Here is a 20,742-nt window from a genome sequence, read left to right as displayed (position 1 = left end):
CCCACAATTGGGGAGAGAGAGAGAGATGGCACACCCAGGAGTCAAGACTGGCACACAAGCAGAAGGGGCAATATGAATCTCCCACAGATTTTTTTTTTTTTTTTTTTTTTTTTCAGGGAGACTTGAGAGAAAAAAAAATACAAAAAAAATGATTTTTTTCAGGAATAATTTAGAAACCAAAGAAAATAAAATGATTGTTTCAGGGAGAATTTAGAAAACAAATAAAACAAAAAATAGGCTTTCTAGGGCCCACTGAGTGACAGATGACGCACACAGGAGTCAGGAGTGGCACACAAGCCCAGAGGCCAATATTAATCTCCCACTGATTGATTTAGTGATTTTTTTCAGGTAGATTTTGGAACCCAAATCAAGCAAAAAAAATAATAGGCTTTCTATGGCCAACAATTGGGGAGAGAGAGAGAGATGGCACACCCAGGAGTCAAGACTGGCACACAAGCAGAAAGGGCAATATGAATCTCCCACAGATTTTTTTTTTTTTTTTTTTTTCAGGGAGACTTGAGAGAAAAAAAAATACCAAAAAAAAGATTTTTTTCAGGAATAATTTAGAAACCAAAGAAAATAAAATGATTGTTTCAGGGAGAATTTAGAAAACAAATAAAACAAAAAATAGGCTTTCTAGGGCCCACTGAGTGACAGATGACGCACACAGGAGTCAGGAGTGGCACACAAGCCCAGAGGCCAATATTAATCTCCCACTGATTGATTTAGTGATTTTTTTTGGTAGATTTTGGAACCCAAATCAAGCAAAAAAATTAATAGGCTTTCTATGGCCCACAATTGGGGAGAGAGAGAGAGATGGCACACCCAGGAGTCAAGACTGGCACACAAGCAGAAGGGGCAATATGAATCTCCCACAGATTTTTTTTTTTTTTTCAGGGAGACTTGAGAGAAAAAAAAATACCAAAAAAATGATTTTTTTCAGGAATAATTTAGAAACCAAAGAAAATAAAATGATTGTTTCAGGGAGAATTTAGAAAACAAATAAAACAAAAAATAGGCTTTCTAGGGCCCACTGAGTGACAGATGACGCACACAGGAGTCAGGAGTGGCACACAAGCCCAGAGGCCAATATTAATCTCCCACTGATTGATTTAGTGATTTTTTTCAGGTAGATTTTGGAACCCAAATCAAGCAAAAAAAATAATAGGCTTTCTATGGCCAACAATTGGGGAGAGAGAGAGAGATGGCACACCCAGGAGTCAAGACTGGCACACAAGCAGAAAGGGCAATATGAATCTCCCACAGATTTTTTTTTTTTTTTTTTTTTCAGGGAGACTTGAGAGAAAAAAAAATACCAAAAAAAAGATTTTTTTCAGGAATAATTTAGAAACCAAAGAAAATAAAATGATTGTTTCAGGGAGAATTTAGAAAACAAATAAAACAAAAAATAGGCTTTCTAGGGCCCACTGAGTGACAGATGACGCACACAGGAGTCAGGAGTGGCACACAAGCCCAGAGGCCAATATTAATCTCCCACTGATTGATTTAGTGATTTTTTTTGGTAGATTTTGGAACCCAAATCAAGCAAAAAAATTAATAGGCTTTCTATGGCCCACAATTGGGGAGAGAGAGAGAGATGGCACACCCAGGAGTCAAGACTGGCACACAAGCAGAAGGGGCAATATGAATCTCCCACAGATTTTTTTTTTTTTTTTTTTTTTCAGGGAGACTTGAGAGAAAAAAAAATACCAAAAAAATGATTTTTTTCAGGAATAATTTAGAAACCAAAGAAAATAAAATGATTGTTTCAGGGAGAATTTAGAAAACAAATAAAACAAAAAATAGGCTTTCTAGGGCCCACTGAGTGACAGATGACGCACACAGGAGTCAGGAGTGGCACACAAGCCCAGAGGCCAATATTAATCTCCCACTGATTGATTTAGTGATTTTTTTCAGGTAGATTTTGGAACCCAAATCAAGCAAAAAAATTAATAGGCTTTCTATGGCCCACAATTGGGGAGAGAGAGAGAGATGGCACACCCAGGAGTCAAGACTGGCACACAAGCAGAAGGGGCAATATGAATCTCCCACAGATTTTTTTTTTTTTTTTTTTTTCAGGGAGACTTGAGAGAAAAAAAATACAAAAAAAATGATTTTTTTTCAGGAATAATTTAGAAACCAAAGAAAATAAAATGATTGTTTCAGGGAGAATTTAGAAAACAAATAAAACAAAAAATAGGCTTTCTAGGGCCCACTGAGTGACAGATGACGCACACAGGAGTCAGGAGTGGCACACAAGCCCAGAGGCCAATATTAATCTCCCACTGATTGATTTAGTGATTTTTTTCAGGTAGATTTTGGAACCCAAATCAAGCAAAAAAATTAATAGGCTTTCTATGGCCCACAATTGGGGAGAGAGAGAGAGATGGCACACCCAGGAGTCAAGACTGGCACACAAGCAGAAGGGGCAATATGAATCTCCCACAGATTTTTTTTTTTTTTTTTTTTCAGGGACACTTGAGAGAAAAAAAAATACAAAAAAAATGATTTTTTTCAGGAATAATTTAGAAACCAAAGAAAATAAAATGATTGTTTCAGGGAGAATTTAGAAAACAAATAAAACAAAAAATAGGCTTTCTAGGGCCCACTGAGTGACAGATGACGCACACAGGAGTCAGGAGTGGCACACAAGCCCAAAGCCCAATATTAATCTCCCACTGATTGATTTAATGATTTTTTCAGGTAGAATTTAGAACCCAAATCAAGCAAAAAAAAATAATAGGCTTTCTATGGCCCACTGAGTGAGAGATGGCACACACAGGAGTAAGGAGTGGCACACAAGCCCTGAGGCCAATATTTTTCTCCCACTGATTGATTGATTGATTTTTTCAGGTAGAATTAGGAACCCAAATCAACCCAAAAAATAAATAGGCTTTCTATGGCCCACTGAGTGAGAGATGGCACACACAGGAGTAAGGAGTGGCACACAAGCCCTGAGGCCAATATTTTTCTCCCACTGATTGATGTTGTGATTTTTTCTGGTAGATTTTGGAACCCAAATCAAGCAAAAAAATAAATAGGCTTTCTATGGCCCACTGAGTGAGAGATGACACAGACAGAGATGGCACTCTAGCAGAAATGTCAATCTTAATCTCCCACAAAAAAAAAAAAAAAAAAAAAGGAACTGTCCTTCAATTACTATCTCCCTGCAGTAATCTCAGCCAGGTATGGCAGGCAGCAATAAGGAGTGGACTGATGCACAAATTAAATAAAAAGTGTGGACAAACAAACAAGATAGCTGTGCAGAAAGGAAGGAACAAGAGGATTTGTGCTTTGAAAAAAGCAGTTGGTTTGCACAGCGGCGTACACACAGCAATGCAGCTATCAGGGAGCCTTCTAGGGCAGCCCAATGAGCTACAGCGCTGAGGAAAAAAAAAAAAAAAAGGAGCTTCCACTGTCCCTGCACACCGAAGGTGGTGTTGGGCAGTGGAAATCGCTACAGCACAAGCGGTTTTGTGGTTAATGGACCCTGCCTAACGCTATCCCTGCTTCTGATGAAGCGGCAGCAACCTCTCCCTAAGCTCAGATCAGCAGCAGTAACATGGCGGTCGGCGGGAACTCCCCTTTATAGCCCCTGTGACGCCGCAGACAGCAAGCCAATCACTGCAATGCCCTTCTCTAAGATGGTGGGGACCAGGACCTATGTCATCACGCTGCCCACACTCTGCGTTTACCTTCATTGGCTGAGAAATGGCGCTTTTCGCGTCATTGAAACGCGACTTTGGCGCGAAAGTCGCGTACCGCATGGCCGACCATGCACAGGGGTCGGATCGGGTTTCATGAAACTCGACTTCGCCAAAAGTCGGCGACTTTTGAAAATGTTCGACCCGTTTCGCTCAACCCTAGTCATAAGTATTTAGACCCTTTGCTCAGACACTCATATTGCTGTCCATTTCCTTGTGATCCACCTTGAGATGGTTCTACTCCTTCATTGGAGATCAGCTGTGTTTAATTAAACCGATAGGACTTGATTTGGAAAGGCACACACCAGTCTATATAAGACCTCACAGCTCACAGTGCATGTCAGACCAAATGAGAATCATGAGGCCAAAGGAACTGGCCAAGGAGCTCAGAGACAGAATTGTGGCAAGGCACAGATCTGGTCAAGGTTACAAAAGAATTTATGCAGTACTTAAAGTACCTAAGATCACAATGACCTCCATAATCCTTAAATGGAACAAGTTTGGAACCACCAGAAGTCTTCCTAGACCTGGCCGTCCAGCCAAACTGAGCAATCGTGGGAGAAGAGCCTTTGTGAGAGAGGTAAAGAAGAACTCCAAGATCACTGTGGCTGAGATCCAGAGGTTCAGTAGAGAGTTGGGAGACAGTTCCACAAAGCCAACTATCACTGCAGACCTCCACGAGTCAGGCCTTTATGGCAGAAGCTTCTCCTCAGTGCAAGACATATGAAAGCCCTATAGAGTTTGCTAAAAAACACATTAAGGACTCCCAGACTTTGAGAAATAAGATTCTCTGGTCTGATGAGATGAAGAAAGACCTTTTTGGTGATAATTCTAAGTGGTATGTGTGGAGAAAACCAGGCACTGTTCATCACCTGCCCAATACAATCCCAGCAGTGAAACATGGCGGCGGCAGCATCATGCTATGGGGTGTTTTTCAGCTGCAGGGACAGGATGACTGGTTGTAATTAGGGTTGAGCGACTTTTGTTTTTATAGGATCGGGTTGGATTTCACGAAACCCGACTTTTTCAAAAGTCGGGTTGAGTGAAATCGGCCGATCCTATAGAAAAGTCGGGGTCGAGGTCGACCGAAACACGAAACCCAATGCAGTGCATTGGGTTTCTAATGGTTCCCAGGGTCTGAAGGAGAGGAAACTCTCCTTCAGGCCCTGCGATCCATATTAATGTGTAAAATAAAGAATAAAAATAAAAAATATTGCTATACTCACCCTCGGACGCGCCCTGGTTGTAACCGGGAGCCTTCCTTCCTAAGAATCAGCGCTTGTAGGACCTTTCGATGACGTCACGGCTTCTGATTGGTCGCATGAGTGGTCACATGGGCGTCACGCGACCAATCAGAATCCGTGACGTCATCGAAAGGTCCTTCAAGCGCTGATTCTTAGGAAGGAAGGCTGCGGGTTACAACCAGGGCGCGTCCGAGCGTGAGTACAGTTAGGGCCAGAAATATTTGGACAGTGACACAAGTTTTGTTATTTTAGCTGTTTACAAAAACATGTTCAGAAATACAATTATATATATAATATGGGCTGAAAGTGCATACTCCCAGCTGCAATATGATAGTTTCCACATCCAAATCGGAGAAAGGGTTTAGGAATCATAGCTCTGTAATGCATAGCGTCCTCTTTTTCAAGGGACCAAAAGTAATTGGACAATGGACTCTAAGGGCTGCAATTAACTCTGAAGGCGTCTCCCTCGTTAACCTGTAATCAATGAAGTAGTTAAAAGGTCAGGGGTGGATTCCAGGTGTGTGGTTTTGCATTTGGAAGCTGTTGCTGTGAGCAGACAACATGCGGTCAAAGGAACTCTCAATTGAGGTGAAGCAGAACATCCTGAGGCTGAAAAAAAAAGAAAAAATCCATCAGAGAGATAGCAGACATGCTTGGAGTAGCAAAATCAACAGTTGGGTACATTCTGAGAAAAAAGGAATTGACTGGTGAGCTTGGGAACTCAAAAAGGCCTGGGCGTCCACGGATGACAACAGTGGTGGATGATCGCCGCATACTTAATTGGGGGAAGAAGAACCCGTTCACAACATTAACTGAAGTCCAGAACACTCTCAGTGAAGTAGGTGTATCTGTCTCTAAGTCAACAGTAAAGAGAAGACTCCATGACAGTAAATACAAAGGGTTCACATCTAGATGCAAACCATTCATCAATACCAAAAATAGACAGGCCAGAGTTAAATTTGCAGAAAAACACCTCAAGAAGCCAGCTCAGTTCTGGAAAAGTATTCTATGGACAGATGAGACAAAGATCAACCTGTACCAGAATGATGGGAAGAAAAAAGTTTGGAGATGAAAGGGAACGGCACATGATCCAAGGCACACCACATCCTCTGTAAAACATGGTGGAGGCAACGTGATGGCATGGGCATGCATGGCTTTCAATGGCACTGGGTCACTTGTGTTTATTGATGACATAAGAGCAGACAAGAGTAGCCGGATGAATTCTGAAGTGTACCGGGATATACTTTCAGCCCAGATTCAGCCAAATGCTGCAAAGTTGATTGGACGGCGCTTCATAGTACAGATGGACAATGACCCCAAGCATACAGCCAAAGCTACCCAGGAGTTCATGAGTGCCAAAAAGTGGAACATTCTGCAATGGCCAAGTCAATCTCCAGATCTAAACCCAATTGAGCATGCATTTCACTTGCTCAAATCCAGACTTAAGACGGAAAGACCCACAAACAAGCAAGACCTGAAGGCTGCGCCTGTAAAGGCCTGGCAAAGCATTAAGAAGGAGGAAACCCAGCGTTTGGTGATGTCCATGGGTTCCAGACTTAAGGCAGTGATTGCCTCCAAAGGATTTGCAACAAAATATTGAAAATAAAAATATTTTGTTTGGGTTATGTTTATTTGTCCAATTACTTTTGACCTCCTAAAATGTGGAGTGTTTGTAAAGAAATGTGTACAATTCCTACATTTTCTATCAGATATTTTTGTTCAACCCTTCAAATTAAACTTTACAATCTGCACTTGAATTCTGTTGTAGAGGTTTCATTTCAAATCCAATGTGGTAGCATGCAGAGCCCAACTCGCGAAAATTGTGTCACTGTCCAAATATTTCTGGCCCTAACTGTATATACCTATTAGGAATATACTCACCCTCGGACACGCCCTGGTTGTAACCCGCAGCCTTCCTTCCTAAGAATCAGCGCTTGAAGGACCTTTCAATGACGTCACGGCTTCAAATTGGTCGCGTGAGCGGTCACATGGACGTCACGCGACCAATCAGAAGCCGTGACGTCATCGAAAGGTTCTTCAAGCGCTGATTCTTAAGAAGGAAGGCTCCCGGTTACAACCAGGGCGCGTCCGAGGGTGAGTATAGCAATATTTTTTATTTTTATTCTTTATTTTACACTTAAACCTGAATTCCGATACCAATTCCCGATATCTTAAACATATCGGGAATCGGTATCGGAATTCTGATTCCAGATTCAGAAGATCGCCGACTTCATGGCCAACCCCACACAGGGGTCGGGTCGGGTTTCATGAAACCCAACTTTGCCAAAAGTCGGAGACTTCTGAAAATGGCCGACCTGTTTCGCTCAACCCTAGTTGTAATTGAAGGAAACATGAATGTGGCCAAGTACAGAGATACAATGGATGAAAACCTTTCCCAGAGTGCTCTGGACCTCAGACTAGGCCAAATGTTCACCTTCCAACAAGACAATTACCCTAAGCGCACAGCTAAAATAACAAAGGAGTGGCTTCAGAACAACTCTGTGACCATTCTTGACTAGCCCAGCAAGAGGCCTGATCTAAACCCAATTGAGCATCTCTGGAGAGACCTGAAAATGGCTGTCCACCAACGTTCACCTTCCAACCTGCCAGAACTGGAGAGGATCTGCAAGGAAGAATGGCTGAGGATCCCCAAATGCAGGTGTGAAAAACTTGTTGCATCATTCCCAAGAAGACTAATGGCTGTACTAGCTCAAAGGGTGCTTCTACTCATTATTGAGCAAAGGGTCTGAATTAGGGTTGAGCGACCTTGACCTTTTTAGAGTCGAGCCGTGTTTCGCGAAACCCGACTATCTTAGAAGTCGAGTCGAGTGGAATCGGCCGATTATCGCGAAAAGTCGGGTATCGCCCAAAACACGAAACCCAATGCAAGTCAATGGGGCAGCATAGTCGGCAGTAAGTGGAGGCCAGGAAAACACCTACACTGCCCATTTTAATGGCAAAAACATCCATTCTTGTTAAAGAAGCTTGTCAATCGTAATTTACCTTATAATAATTGGAAGGCATTTGAAATTGGGGGTCATTTGGCTAAAGTTGTGGGGGGTAGGGCTGGTTCAAGTAATTAGTGGGCCCAGTAAATCTGGACCACGTCATGGCAGTGGAGCAGGGAGAGGTAAGTATTTAAACTTTGCAAGTGCTGTGATCCTGAGCAAGCAGGGGGGGCCCACTCGTTGGCATTGGCACTGGCACAGGGCCCCTCAAAGTACAGCGGTGTGTTTGCACGGCGGGGGCGCCTCCCACCGGCAGCAACACTTTTGCGTACTATGAGAGGCCCTGTGCCAGTGACGTCGCCAACTAGTATTCCTCCCCCCACCTGATGAAGGAACCTGCACTTTCATCTGCACCTTCCTCTTTGTCCCCGTGTAAGGTGGTATGGTATGCGGGAAGAGGAACCTGACTTTCAGCAGAATCACAATCTTGCTGTGTAGCGTGCACGGGGAATTTTGCGTTATGGGTCAATGTACCAGCAGACTCATCTATCACTGGCTGGGCAATGGGCAGGATGAGGAGGAAACACAGATATAGGCCCAAAGAATAAAGTGGGCTAAATGCAGTTCAAAATTGGTAACACAGGACTAACCAGGGGGCATTGCAGTGGAGGACAACTGGAATGAGAGGCTGACACAGAGAGTAGGCCCAAATCAGTAAGTAGTCGACATGCAGTTCAAAATTGGCAACCGTAGTAAACAGGCGGCCCAGCTTTGTTCAGTTGAGGAGAACAGCAAGGAGTGGCAGACACCGATAGTAGGCCCCAACCCAACTAGTAGGCCAAATGCAGTCTAACATTAACAACTACTTAACAAGAGCCTGAAAATGGAATTTCAGGACAGGAAACCAGGAGAACAGCAAGGAGTGGCAGACACCGATAGTAGGCCCCAAACCAACTAGTACGCCAAATGCAGTTGTTCCATTTAACTACAATTTAATGAGAGCCTGAAGATAGAAGTTCAGGAAAGGCAACCTGGAGAACACCTTGGAGTGGAACACACCATCTCTCTACACCCCATACCCAATTTGTAGGCCTAATGCAGTGTAGTTTTCAACAACTACTAAACGAGAGTCGGAAGATCGAAGCAATGTGGACGAAACCTGGGGAACACCTTGGAGTGTAACACACAGTCTCTCTACACCCCATACCCAATTTGTAGGCCTAATGCAGTGTAGTTTTCTACAACTACTAAACGAGAGTCGGAAGACCGAAGCAATGTGGACGAAACCTGGGGAACACCTTGGAGTGGAACACACCATCTCTCTACACCCCATACCCAATTTGTAGGCCTAATGCAGTGTAGTTTTCTACAACTACTAAACGAGAGCATGAAGATCGAAGCAATGGAGAGGAAACCTGGGGAACACCTTGGAGTGGAACACACCATCTCTCTACACCCCATACCCAATTTGTAGGCCTAATGCAGCGTAGTTTCCAACAACTACTAAACGAGAGCATGAAGATTGAAGCTCAGGAAAGGCAACCTGGAGAACACCTTGGAGTGGAACACACCATCTCTCTACACCCCATACCCAATTTGTAGGCCTAATGCAGCGTAGTTTCCAACAACTACTAAACGAGAGCATGAAGATTGAAGCTCAGGAAAGGCAACCTGGAGAACACCTTGGAGTGGAACACACCATCTCTCTACACCCCATACCCAATTTGTAGGCCTAATGCAGCGTAGTTTCCAACAACTACTAAACGAGAGCATGAAGATTGAAGCTCAGGAAAGACAACCTGGAGAACACCTTGGAGTGGAACACACCATCTCTCTACACCCCATACCCAATTTGTAGGCCTAATGCAGCGTAGTTTCCAACAACTACTAAACGAGAGCATGAAGATTGAAGCTCAGGAAAGGCAACCTGGAGAACACCTTGGAGTGGAACACACCATCTCTCTACACCCCATACCCAATTTGTAGGCCTAATGCAGCGTAGTTTCCAACAACTACTAAACGAGAGCATGAAGATTGAAGCTCAGGAAAGGCAACCTGGAGAACACCTTGGAGTGGAACACACCATCTCTCTACACCCCATACCCAATTTGTAGGCCTAATGCAGCGTAGTTTCCAACAACTACTAAACGAGAGCATGAAGATTGAAGCAATGGAGAGGAAACCTGGGGAACACCTTGGGGAGGCAGACACCGTTAGTAGGCCCTACCAAAGTTGTACACCCAATGCAGTTTTAAAATTCCTAGAGGCTGAAAACAAGACTATTGACGCTCAGCTTTTTTCAAAGGAACACAGCTGAATTGAGTGGCGCAGACAGACACAGGTAGTAGGACTCAAACCAAAAATGTGGCTCAATGCAGCAGAAAAAAGTTACAGGGGTACACAAGCTGCAGTGCTCTGGGCAGTGGAGGACAATTTCAATAGTGAACCACAGACAGACTTTGTACGCCTACTATTAAAAAAAGGATGCTCTATGCAATTATAAATAGGTTCGAGGGGTACACGGGCAGCAGTGGTGTGGTCAGTGGAGGCCTAGTGGAAGGAGTGACCGCAGACAGGCATCGAAGGCCTAAAATAATAACACATGGCTGTAGGCAATTTTAAATTGGTTCCAGGGGTACACGGGCAGCAGTGGCCTGGTCAGTGTAGTAGTAGTAGAAAGAACGGACCGCAGACAGGCATCGAAGGCCTAAAATAAAAAAATTGGGCTGGCTGTAGGCAATTTTAAATTGGTTCCAGGGGTACACGGGCAGCAGTGGTGTGGTCAGTGGAGGCCTAGTGGAAGGAGTGACCGCAGACAGGCATCGAAGGCCTAAAATAAAAAAATTGGGCTGGCTGTAGGCAATTTTAAATTGGTTCCAGGGGTACACGGGCAGCAGTGGTGTGGTCAGTGGAGGCCTAGTGGAAGGAGTGACCGCAGACAGGCATCGAAGGCCTAAAATAAATAAATTGGGCTGGCTGTAGGCAATTTTAAATTGGTTCCAGGGGTACACGGGCAGCAGTGGTGTGGTCAGTGGAGGCCTAGTGGAAGGAGTGACCGCAGACAGGCATCGAAGGCCTAAAATAAAAAATTGGGCTGGCTGTAGGCAATTTTAAATTGGTTCCAGGGGTACACGGGCAGCAGTGGTGTGGTCAGTGGAGGCCTAGTGGAAGGAGTGACCGCAGACAGGCATCGAAGGCCTAAAATAATAACACATGGCTGTAGGCAATTTTAAATTGGTTCCAGGGGTACACGGGCAGCAGTGGCCTGGTCAGTGTAGTAGTAGTAGAAAGAACGGACAGCAGACAGGCATCGAAGGCCTAAAATAAAAAAATTGGGCTGGCTGTAGGCAATTTTAAATTGGTTCCAGGGGTACACGGGCAGCAATGGTGTGGTCAGTGGAGGCCTAGTGGAAGGAGTGACCGCAGACAGGCATCGAAGGCCTAAAATATAAAAATTGGGCTGGCTGTAGGCAATTTTAAATTGGTTCCAGGGGTACACGGGCAGCAGTGGTGTGGTCAGTGGAGGCCCAGTGGAAGGAGTGACCGCAGACAGGCATCGAAGGCCTAAAATAAAAAAATTGGGCTGGCTGTAGGCAATTTTAAATTGGTTCCAGGGGTACACGGGCAGCAGTGGTGTGGTCAGTGGAGGCCTAGTGGAAGAAGTGACCACAGACAGGCATCGAAGGCCTAAAATAATAACACATGGCTGTAGGCAATTTTAAATTGGTTCCAGGGGAACACGGGCAGCAGTGGCCTGGTCAGTGTAGTAGTAGTAGAAAGAACGGACCGCAGACAGGCATCGAAGGCCTAAAATAAAAAAATTGGGCTGGCTGTAGGCAATTTTAAATTGGTTCCAGGGGTACACGGGCAGCAGTGGTGTGGTCAGTGGAGGCCTAGTGGAAGGAGTGACCACAGACAGGCATCGAAGGCCTAAAATAATAACACATGGCTGTAGGCAATTTTAAATTGGTTCCAGGGGTACACGGGCAGCAGTGGCTTGGTCAGTGTAGTAGTAGTAGAAAGAACGGACCGCAGACAGGCATCGAAGGCCTAAAATAAAAAAATTGTGCTGGCTGTAGGCAATTTTAAATTGGTTCCAGGGGTACACGGGCAGCAGTGGTGTGGTCAGTGGAGGCCTAGTGGAAGGAGTGACCGCAGACAGGCATCGAAGGCCTAAAATAATAACACATGGCTGTAGGCAATTTTAAATTGGTTCCAGGGGTACACGGGCAGCAGTGGTGTGGTCAGTGGAGGCCTAGTGGAAGGAGTGACCGCAGACAGGCATCGAAGGCCTAAAATAATAACACATGGCTGTAGGCAATTTTAAATTGGTTCCAGGGGTACACGGGCAGCAGTGGCCTGGTCAGTGTAGTAGTAGTAGAAAGAACGGACCGCAGACAGGCATCGAAGGCCTAAAATAAAAAAATTGGGCTGGCTGTAGGCAATTTTAAATTGGTTCCAGGGGTACACGGGCAGCAGTGGTGTGGTCAGTGGAGGCCTAGTGGAAGGAGTGACCGCAGACAGGCATCGAAGGCCTAAAATAATAACACATGGCTGTAGGCAATTTTAAATTGGTTCCAGGGGTACACGGGCAGCAGTGGCCTGGTCAGTGTAGTAGTAGTAGAAAGAACGGACCGCAGACAGGCATCGAAGGCCTAAAATAAAAAAATTGGGCTGGCTGTAGGCAATTTTAAATTGGTTCCAGGGGTACACGGGCAGCAGTGGTGTGGTCAGTGGAGGCCTAGTGGAAGGAGTGACCGCAGACAGGCATCGAAGGCCTAAAATGATAACACATGGCTGTAGGCAATTTTAAATTGGTTCCAGGGGTACACGGGCAGCAGTGGCCTGGTCAGTGTAGTAGTAGTAGAAAGAACGGACCGCAGACAGGCATCGAAGGCCTAAAATAAAAAAATTGGGCTGGCTGTAGGCAATTTTAAATTGGTTCCAGGGGTACACGGGCAGCAGTGGTGTGGTCAGTGGAGGCATAGTGGAAGGAGTGACCGCAGACAGGCTTCGAAGGCCTAACATAACAAAAATGTCAATACAATGGTATTGTCAGTGGCAGGCATTGAAGGATGTCAGCGCATAGACTAAACATTGGTGGAGCTGTGAGATAATTTTGCAAGTGGTAGAGCACTGTTTGAGCTGGGGGGGGAACTGTCTTGTGGCCGGCGGTACAGGCCCAGGGCCCCCTCATATTACAACGGTGTGTCTGACGTTGGGTGCGCACCACCACCGCCAGAGACACTTTATTGTACTAGGAGGGACCCAGTGGCAGTGCCGTCGACCAAAAGCGGGCACACCCACCTCTTCAGACAAACAGCACTCTCACGGGTGCTGTCGCCAAGTGTCGATACCACGGCCCCGTGTGGGGAGTTTGGCCATTTAGTGAGGTGTAAACATGTCGTATGCTGGACAATCAGGTGCAGAAAATTACAAGATTGGAAAAGGCATTCAGAATAGTCCACAGGCAAGACCTTTTCATAGGAAAGCTAGGTGTCAGCCGGGCAAGGTGGGGCAAAAGATTTCGAAATCCAGTTGTGGTTCATTTTAATGAAGGTTAGATCATCTACATTTTGGGTAGCCAGACGAGTCCTTTTTTCTGTTAGTATTGAACCTGCAGCACTGAATACTCTTTCTGATAGGACACTAGCTGCCGGGCAAGCAAGCTCCTGCAATGCATATTCTGCCAATTCTGGCCAGGTGTCTAATTTTGATGCCCAGTAATCAACTGGGAATGACGGTTGAGGGAGAACATCGATAAGGGATGAAAAATAGTTTGTAACCATACTGGACAAATGTTGTCTCCTGTCACTTTGAATTGATGCTGCAGTACCTGTCCTGTCTGCGGTCATAGCAAAATCACTCCACAACCTGGTCAGAAAACCCCTCTGGCCAACGCCACTTCTGATTTCTGCCCCTCTAACTCCTCTGGTCTGCTGGCCCCTGCAGCTCGTGTGAGAACGATCACGGGCGCTGTGTGCAGGGAATGCCAGAAGCAAACGGTCAACAAGAGTTGATTGTTTGGTTGCTAATATTAGTTCCAAGTTCTCATGTGGCATTATATTTTGCATTTTGACTTTATAGCGAGGATCAAGGAGGCAGGCCAACCAGTAATCGTCATCGTTCATCATTTTAGTTATGCGTGTGTCCTTTTTGAGGATACGTAAGGCATAATCCGCCATGTGGGCCAAAGTTCCAGTTCTCAAATCTGCGGTTGTGCTTGGTTGAGGGGCAGTTTCAGGCAAATCCACGTCACTTGTGTCCCTCTAAAAACCAGAACCCGGCCTTGCCGCGCCACCAATTTCCAGTGGCCCCGGAAAAGCTTCCTCATTAAAAATATAATCATCCCCATCATCCTCCTCGTCCTCCTCCTCCTCTTCGCCCGCTAACTCGTCCTGTACACTGCCCTGGCCAGACAATGGCTGACTGTCATCAAGGCTTTCCTCTTCCTCAGCTGCAGACGCCTGATCCTTTATGTGCGTCAAACTTTGCATCAGCAGACGCATTAGGGGGATGCTCATGCTTATTATGGCGTTGTCTGCACTAACCAGCCGTGTGCATTCCTCAAAACACTGAAGGACTTGACACATGTCTTGAATCTTCGACCACTGCACACCTGACAACTCCATGTCTGCCATCCTACTGCCTGCCAGTGTATGTGTATCCTCCCACAAAAACATAACAGCCCGCCTCTGTTCGCACAGTCTCTGAAGCATGTGCAGTGTTGAGTTCCACCTTGTTGCAACGTCTATGATTAGGCGATGCTGGGGAAGGTTCAAAGAACGCTGATAGGTCTGCATACGGCTGGAGTGTACGGGCGAACGGCGGATATGTGAGCAAAGTCCAGGCACTTTGAGGAGCAGGTCGGATAACCCCGGATAACTTTTCAGGAAGCACTGCACCACCAGGTTTAAGGTGTGAGCCAGGCAAGGAATGTGTTTCAGTTGGGAAAGGGAGATGGCAGCCATGAAATTCCTTCCGTTATCACTCACTACCTTGCCTGCCTCAAGATCTACAGTGCCCAGCCACGACTGCGTTTCTTCCTGCAAGAACTCGGACAGAACTTCCGCGGTGTGTCTGTTGTCGTCCAAACACTTCATAGCCAATACAGCCTGCTGACGTTTGCCAGTAGCTGCCCCATAATTGGAGACCTGGTGTGCAACAGTGGCAGCTGCGGATGGAGTGGTTGTGCGACTGCGGTCTGTGGACGAGCTCTCGCTTCTGCAGGAGGACGAAGAGGAGGAGGAGGGGGTGCGAACGGCTACAGCCAACTGTTTCCTAGACCGTGGGCTAGGCAGAACTGTCCCAAACTTGCTGTCCCCTGTGGACCCTGCATCCACAACATTCACCCAGTGTGCCGTGATGGACACGTAACGTCCCTGGCCATGCCTACTGGTCCATACATCTGTTGTCAGGTGCACCTTTGTGCTCACAGATTGCCTGAGTGCATGGACGATGCGCTCTTTAACATGCTGGTGGAGGGCTGGGATGGCTTTTCTGGAAAAAAAGTGTCGACTGGGTAGCTCGTAGCGTGGTACAGCGTAGTCCATCAGGGCTTTGAAAGCTTTGCTTTCAACTAACCGGTAGGGCATCATCTCTAACGAGATTAGTCTAGCTATGTGGGCATTCAAACACTGTGTACGCGGATGCGAGGCTAAGTACTTCCTTTTTCTAACCATTCTCTCATGTAGGGTGAGCTGGACTGGAGAGCTGGAGATCGTGGAACTAGCGGGGGTGGCAGACTGAGAGACGGTGGGAGATGGTATTGTTGCCGCCGGTGCCCTAGATGCAGTGTTTCCTACTACGAAACTGGTGATTCCCTGACCCTGACTGCTTTGGCCTGGCAAAGAAACCTGCACAGATACTGGAGGTGGTGCGGAAAATGGTGGCCCTACACTGCCGGAAGGGATGTTGCGTTGCTGACTAGCTTCATTGGCCGAGGGTGCTACAACCTTAAGGGACGTTTGGTAGTTAGTCCAGGCTTGCAAATGCATTGTGGTTAAATGTCTATGCATGCAACTTGTATTGAGACTTTTCAGATTCTGTCCTCTGCTTAAGGTAGTTGAACATTTTTGACAGATGACTTTGCGCTGATCAATTGGATGTTGTTTAAAAAAATGCCAGACTGCACTCTTTCTAGCATCGGATACCTTTTCAGGCATTGCAGACTGAGCTTTAACCGGATGGCCACGCTGTCCTCCAACAGGTTTTGGCTTTGCCACGCGTTTTGGGCAAGATACGGGCCCGGCAGATGGAACCTGTTGCGATGTTGATGCCTGCTGCGGCCCCTCCTCCTCCGCTTCAGAACTGCTGCCGCCTGCACCCTGTTCCCCCAATGGCTGCCAATCGGGGTCAAGAACTGGGTCATCTATTACCTCTTCTTGTAGCTCGTGTGCAACTTCGTCTGTGTCACCATGTCAGTCGGTGGTATAGCGTTCGTGATGGGGCAACATAGTCTCACCAGGGTCTGATTCTTGATCATTACCCTGCGAGGGCAATGTTGTGGTCTGAGTCAAAGGACCAGCATAGTAGTCTGTCTGTGGCTGTGCATCAGTGCACTCAATGTCAGATTCAACTTGTAATGGGCATGGACTGTTAACTGCTTCACTTTCTAAGCCAGGGACGGTATGTGTAAAGAGCTCCATGGAGTAACCCGTTGTGTCGCCTGCTGCATTCTTCTCTGTTGTTGTTTTTGCTGAAGAGGACAAGGAAGCGATTTGTCCCTGACCGTGAACATCCACTAATGACGCGCTGCTTTGTCATTTACCAGTTTCACGAGAGGAGGCAAAAGAGCTAGAGGCTGAGTCAGCAAGATAAGCCAAAACTTGCTCTTGCTGCTCCGGCTTTAAAAGCGGTTTTCCTACTCCCAGAAAAGGGAGCGTTCGAGGCCTTGTGTAGCCAGACGACGAACCTGGCTCCACAGCTCAAGACTTAGGTGCAATATTTTTTTTCCCACGACCAGCTGATGCTCCACCACTACCACTACCCTCATTACCAGCTGACAATGAACGCCCCCGGCCACGACCTCTTCCACCAGACTTCCTCATTGTTTTAAAAACGTAACCAAACTAACGGTATTTGTTGCTGTCACACAACTTACACGGTGAGCTATAACTTCAGTATGATTTAGCTACCCCTTTACAGGTGAGTGAGACCACAACGAAAATCAGGCACAATGTTACACACTCTGTTGTTGGTGGCAACAAATGAGAGAGATGCCACACACGCAGGACTGTCACTGAAACACAAATGTAAATATCAATCTCCCACTGATTTGATTTTTTTTTTTTTTTCAGGGAGACTTTAGGAAAAAAAAATAATAGAATAAAATGATTTTTTCAGGAAGAATTTAGAAACCAAATAAAATAAAATGTTTTTTTCAGGGAGAATTTAGAAAACAAATAAAACAAAAAAAAGGCTTTCTATGGCCCACTGAGTGAGAGATGACGCACACAGGAGTCAGGAGTGGCACACAAGCCCAGAGGCCAATATTTATCTCCCACTGATTGATGTAGTGATTTTTTCAGGTAGATTTTGGAACCCAAATCAAGCTAAAAAAATAATAGGCTTTCTATGGCCCACAATTGGAGAGAGAGAGAGAGATGGCACACCCAGGAGTCAAGACTGGCACACAAGCAGAAAGGGCAATATTAATCTCCCACTGATTTGATTTTTTTTTTTTTCAGGGAGACTTTAGGAGAAAAAAAAAAATAGAATAAAATGATTTTTTCAGGAAGAATTTAGAAACCAAATAAAATAAAATTATTTTTTCAGGGAGAATTTAGAAAACAAATAAAACAAAAAAAGGCTTTCTATGGCCCACTGAGTGAGAGATGATGCACACAGGAGTCAGGAGTGGCACACAAGCCCAGAGGCCAATATTTATCTCCCACTGATTGATGTAGTGATTTTTTCAGGTAGATTTTGGAACCCAAATCAAGCTAAAAAAATAATAGGCTTTCTATGGCCCACAATTGGAGAGAGAGAGAGAGAGATGGCACACCCAGGAGTCAAGACTGGCACACATGCAGAAAGGGCAATATTAATCTCCCACTGATTTGATTTTTTTTTTTTTTTTTCAGGGAGACTTTAGGAAAAAAAAATAATAGAATAAAATGATTTTTTCAGGAAGAATTTAGAAACCAAATAAAATAAAATGATTTTTTCAGGGAGAATTTAGAAAACAAAAAAAGGCTTTCTATGGCCCACTGAGTGAGAGATGACGCACACAGGAGTCAGGAGTGGCACACAAGCCCAGAGGCCAATATTTATCTCCCACTGATTGATGTAGTGATTTTTTCAGGTAGATTTTGGAACCCAAATCAAGCTAAAAAAATAATAGGCTTTCTATGGCCCACAATTGGAGAGAGAGAGAGATGGCACACCCAGGAGTCAAGACTGCCACACAAGCAGAAAGGGCAATATTAATCTCCCACTGATTTGATTTTTTTTTTTTCAGGGAGACTTTAGGAAAAAAAATAATAGAATAAAATGATTTTTTCAGGAAGAATTTAGAAACCAAATAAAATAAAATGATTTTTTCAGGGAGAATTTAGAAAACAAATAAAACAAAAAAAGGCTTTCTATGGCCCACTGAGTGAGAGATGACGCACACAGGAGTCAGGAGTGGCACACAAGCCCAGAGGCCAATATTTATCTCCCACTGATTGATGTAGTGATTTTTTAAGGTAGATTTTGGAACCCAAATCAAGCTAAAAAAATAATAGGCTTTCTATGGCCCACAATTGGAGAGAGAGAGAGAGATGGCACACCCAGGAGTCAAGACTGGCACACAAGCAGAAAGGGCAATATTAATCTCCCACTGATTTGATTTTTTTTTTTTTTTTATGGGAGACTTTAGGAAAAAAAAATAATAGAATAAAATGATTTTTTCAGGAAGAATTTAGAAACCAAATAAAATAAAATGATTTTTTCAGGGAGAATTTAGAAAACAAATAAAAGAAAAAATAGGCTTTCTATGGCCCACGGAGTGAGAGATGACGCACACAGGAGTCAGGAGTGGCACACAAGCCCAGAGGCCAATATTTATCTCCCACTGATTGATTTATTGATTTTTTCAGGTAGAATTTAGAACCCAAATCAACCAAAAACATAAATAGGCTTTCTATGGCCCACTATTTGTGAGAGGGATGGCACGCTCAGGACTGGCACACAAGCCCAGAGGCCAATATTAATCTCCCACTTTTTATTTTTTTTCAGGGAAAATTTATAAACCCAATAAAAAAAATAATAAATAGGCTTTCTATGGCCCACTATCTGAGAGAGAGAGATGGCACGCTTAGGACTGGCACACAAGCCCAAAGGCCAATATTAATCTCCCACTTTTTTTTTTTTGTTCCAGGGAAAATTTATAAACCCAATAAAAAAAATAATAAATAGGCTTTCTATGGCCCACTATCTGAGAGAGAGAGATGGCACGCTTAGGACTGGCACACAAGCCCAAAGGCCAATATTAATCTCCCACTTTTTATTTTTTTTCAGGGAAAATTTATAAACCCAATAAAAAAAATAAATAAATAGGCTTTCTATGGCCCACTATTTGTGAGAGAGATGGCACGCTCAGGACTGGCACACAAGCCCAGAGGCCAATATTAATCTCCCACTTTTTTTTTTTGTTCCAGGGAAAATTTATAAACCCAATAAAAAAAATAATAAATAGGCTTTCTATGGCCCACTATCTGAGAGAGAGAGATGGCACGCTTAGGACTGGCACACAAGCCCAAAGGCCAATATTAATCTCCCACTGATTGATTTATTGATTTTTTCAGGTAGAATTTAGAACCCAAATAAAGCAAAAAAAAAAAAATAGGCTTTCTATGGCCCACTGAGTGAGTGATGATGCACACAGGAGTCAGGAGTGGCACACAAGCCCTGAGGCCATTATTTTTCTCCCACTGATTGATGTAGCAATTTTTTCAGGTAGATTTTAGAACCCAAATCAAGCAAAAAAATAAATAGGCTTTCTATGGCCCACTGAGTGAGAGATGGCACACACAGGGATGGCACTCTAGCAGAAATGTCAATCTTAATCTCCCACAAAAAAAAAAAAAAAAAAACAGGGAGTGTCCAACAATTACTATCTCCCTGCAGTAATCTCAGCCAGGTATGGCAGGCAGCAATAAGGAGTGAACTGATGCACAAATTAAATAAAAAGTGTGGACAAACAAAAAAGATAGCTGTGCAGAAAGGAAGGAACAAGAGGATTTGTGCTTTGAAAAAAGCAGTTGGTTTGCACAGCGGCGTACACACAGCAATGCAGCTATCGGGGAGCTTTCTAGGGCAGCCCAATGAGCTACCGCGCTGAGGGGGAAAAAAAAAAATGTAGCTTCCACTGTCCCTGCACACCGAAGGTGGTGTTGGGCAGTGGAAATCGCTACAGCACAAGCGGTTTGGTGGTTAATGGACCCTGCCTAACGCTATCCCTGCTTCTGACGAAGCGGCAGCAACCTCTCCCTAAGCTCAGATCAGCAGCAGTAACATGGCGGTCGGCGGGAACGCCCCTTTATAGCCCCTGTGACGCCGCAGACAGCAAGCCAATCACTGCAATGCCCTTCTCTAAGATGGTGGGGACCAGGACCTATGTCATCACGCTGCCCACACTCTGCGTTTACCTTCATTGGCTGAGAAATGGCGCTTTTCGCGTCATTGAAACGCGACTTTGGCGCGAAAGTCGCGTACCGCATGTCCGACCCCGCACAGGGGTCGGATCGGGTTTCATGAAACCCGACTTTGCCAAAAGTCGGCGACTTTTGAAAATGAACGACCCGTTTCGCTCAACCCTAGTCTGAATACTTATAGCCATGTAATATTTCAGCTTTTCTT

This window comes from Ranitomeya imitator, chromosome 9 (genome assembly GCF_032444005.1).
Source record: "Ranitomeya imitator isolate aRanImi1 chromosome 9, aRanImi1.pri, whole genome shotgun sequence".
Taxonomy (NCBI): domain Eukaryota; kingdom Metazoa; phylum Chordata; class Amphibia; order Anura; family Dendrobatidae; genus Ranitomeya; species Ranitomeya imitator.
The sequence above is the reverse complement of the archived record's forward strand: the minus strand, read 5'-3'. Positions refer to the sequence as shown.